The sequence below is a fragment of the Penaeus chinensis genome, chromosome 30 (assembly GCF_019202785.1).
Source record: "Penaeus chinensis breed Huanghai No. 1 chromosome 30, ASM1920278v2, whole genome shotgun sequence".
Classification (NCBI taxonomy): Eukaryota; Metazoa; Arthropoda; class Malacostraca; order Decapoda; family Penaeidae; genus Penaeus; species Penaeus chinensis.
In genome coordinates, this window is record NC_061848.1 from 24408401 (window position 1) to 24411574 (window position 3174).

Below are 3174 nucleotides of genomic sequence, written 5' to 3' on the forward strand. Positions count from 1 at the left end.
TCCATAGGTACAAACAAAAATACCCATCGCGACCCCCTTGTTATAAAACAAACCAAAGCTTCATTCCTTCAGATTTACACACTCGAGTCTCCCCTGCGTCACTCAGAAGACCTGGCTGTCATCTTGAATCTTGGTCTCAGCTAAAGGAGAGATAAAGGGGAAAGTAGGCTTACATCGCAGAATGAAATAGCTCTTGTGCGATCAAAGATAAACCCACTGAAAAGTTCCTTACCCGCCGATTAGTCCCCCATGAGGCTGATAGTGTACGATAACGACCCGGTTACGTGTTGTCGGTGGGGATGTCGCTGCTTTTCCCCTCGAAGACTTCTCATCTGCTTCTTCTGCCTATTTGTGTACTACAGATATGTGTAGGTATATATTTGTGTGTATATATATTTGTGTATATATGTGTATATATATGTACATGTACGTATGTATATATGTACGTATATACATGTGTATATATGTACATGTATGTATATATATACATGAAAATGTATATGTATGCATATTATGTATATGGGTGTGTTGCGTGCAATATCGCAGTATCAGTTGCACGCAAGTAAAGCAGGCGAGGGGGTGGCATCGGGAGAGGGGAGCATGGAAGAGGTAGAGAGGCAGCAAGTATGTAACAAGGGCAGTGTTGGGTACTTTACTACTTGCATCATCATTACCATTATCACTTGTTTTTATCGTCAATAATGTCATCATCATTGCTGTTATCATTATAAATATCATCATCATTATTACTATCATTGTCATAACTATTACCATCATAATTATTAAATTGCACAACGACATTATTATTATTTAAAGAAAGAAGCTTATATATATATATATATATATATATAAATATATATATATACATATATAGTCATAAATATATTTATACATATATACATATATACATAAATATATATACATATTTATATATCAGTCTATATATACATGTGTGTATATATATACATGTTTATATGTGTGTGTATATATATACTGATATATATAATGTAAATATAAACATATATACATAAAGTTTATATACATATATATATATATTCATTCCATATATTACATTATATATATAAACATTATACATTTAATTATATATACATTATATATATACATATATACATACATATATATAGTATGTTTTTTTTTTTTCCTTTTTTTCCAAATTCGGGAAAAAAATTGAATTCATTAAACGTGAATATTTTCGAAAACATATTTAGATTTCCAACTAGTCAGCTAAGAAAATGAAAACACACCTCGGGTACAGCACCCTCCCCCCCCCCCCCCTTACGATAAACAATCCAACGGTAGTTTCGTTGATTACAAAACAAAAAAGTAGCGGTTAAGTTGAAACTGAATCGCTAACTTGTGATTGATTGATTGATCATTTAATATTATCTACCGCGTCTACAACTAATGTCATTTGCGGCGAATACCTTGTTGGATTGAAATGTTAAAATATTTAAAAGGTTGAAAATCTATGAATAACTATCGTATAAATAACAATAAATTTTATATAAAAACTAAGCATATTATGTTCTAAATGTATACAATTACTGCATATAGTTATGCATAATCAAATTGTATTAAAAATATTAGGTACCATTAGGAAAGTAATTAGACCTATGTCACATTCCTCCCCTAATACATTTTTCAGTGTATATGGGGGAGACAAGTACATACGTCTTTGGTCTGAGAATGTTGCATATCTTTCCACTACATGTGCGACCCTTACTGACTCTTGGAATCATCGGCCCATGAGTCAGTCTTGTGTGCCCGATTCGTAGTCTTGTTAATAAAACTTCTTGTCGGTTGGGATGGATGCTGGTCATCCAACTCAAGGTCATCTCTAATCTCTCGCAGCTCGTTTCTAGAGATATGCCTCCATTCCTCCCTCCACGATCATCACAGAGCTAAGCGGCAGCTGCCTTGACCTTCCGATCAGCTCCTTCATTCCCACTGTTACAAACATGCGCTGGCACCCAATAGATCGAGACTGCTGGAGAAAGACTACCAACTGCAATCTTCCTCCTGTTCATTGCTGCAAAGCCCATACCATTTTCAGATTTCGAACCATCTGTATATATTGCATCTGGTCCTTGGTACTTAGAAGTGTATTAAAGAAATCTCTTCCTGTCTTCTGCTTCTGATCTCTCCCCCTTCCCAATCTCGACCAAATCCAGCTCGACTCGATTGGTCCAAGGGGTGAATAGGAGAGTTCCAACAGCTAGAACCTTAGTGAGATTTAAATTGAGATCTTCCACAAGATTCTTTATTCTCCTACCATAGAATCGGCTATCCTCAAGGGGGTTGAAAAGCAATCTGGATGTAGAAGACTAACAAAGATAGAGAGGTAAAAAGAAATATATGTTGCAATTCAGACAGATGTACTTTTGAGGCTCTAACTTGGCGGCCATTCTGGCGAGGCGAAGGACCTCTGCCCTGACATTTTGTCAGATCGACCGTTCACTTTATTTTGCCGCGCAACGTACAGTGCGCTTTGCCCAAGTAAATGCAATGTAAGTAACTTATAATAAACAAGAGAAAACTGTTTTGCAGGTAAGGAGGATAAACTAGTAATTCTTCAATTTCCTATTTCAAGTGTAAACTCGTCAGAGAACTGGTTTAACCATTATTTTCCGGGGGAGCCCACGGCTACAATGTCCGTATAAGTATGTGTAAGATGATGAAAGTGAGTACTGAGTTAACAGATGCCACCTGAAGTGCTTTTATCAGTTGCTTTCAGTCAAGTGAGGTGAATATTCAATTGAATTTATAAGTACAGTACAGTTTGTGAAAAAAAATATTGTATATTATCTACACTGGTCTAAACAGAAGGATTATTTGCCATCAGAGAACATTACTATTCCAGTGGATATACCCTTACATGGAATTATTTTCACAGTCTGACTTCTTCTAACGCAAACTTAACCTCATCATTTTAGAATTCCTGTTTCTCTCGAAGATGAAGCCAGACCTGGACAATACAACAACCGCCATCCCATTACGTATGCAATTATTGCAGATATTCAAGCACGTAAGATTCAATAATTATGGTTTTACATTTTTGTGATTCTTTTTTATTTTGTTTTCTGTTTTGTTTTATAAGCCTCTATAAATTGCTAGTATGTTTATCTTAGAATATGGTATGCCTTACTGATTATA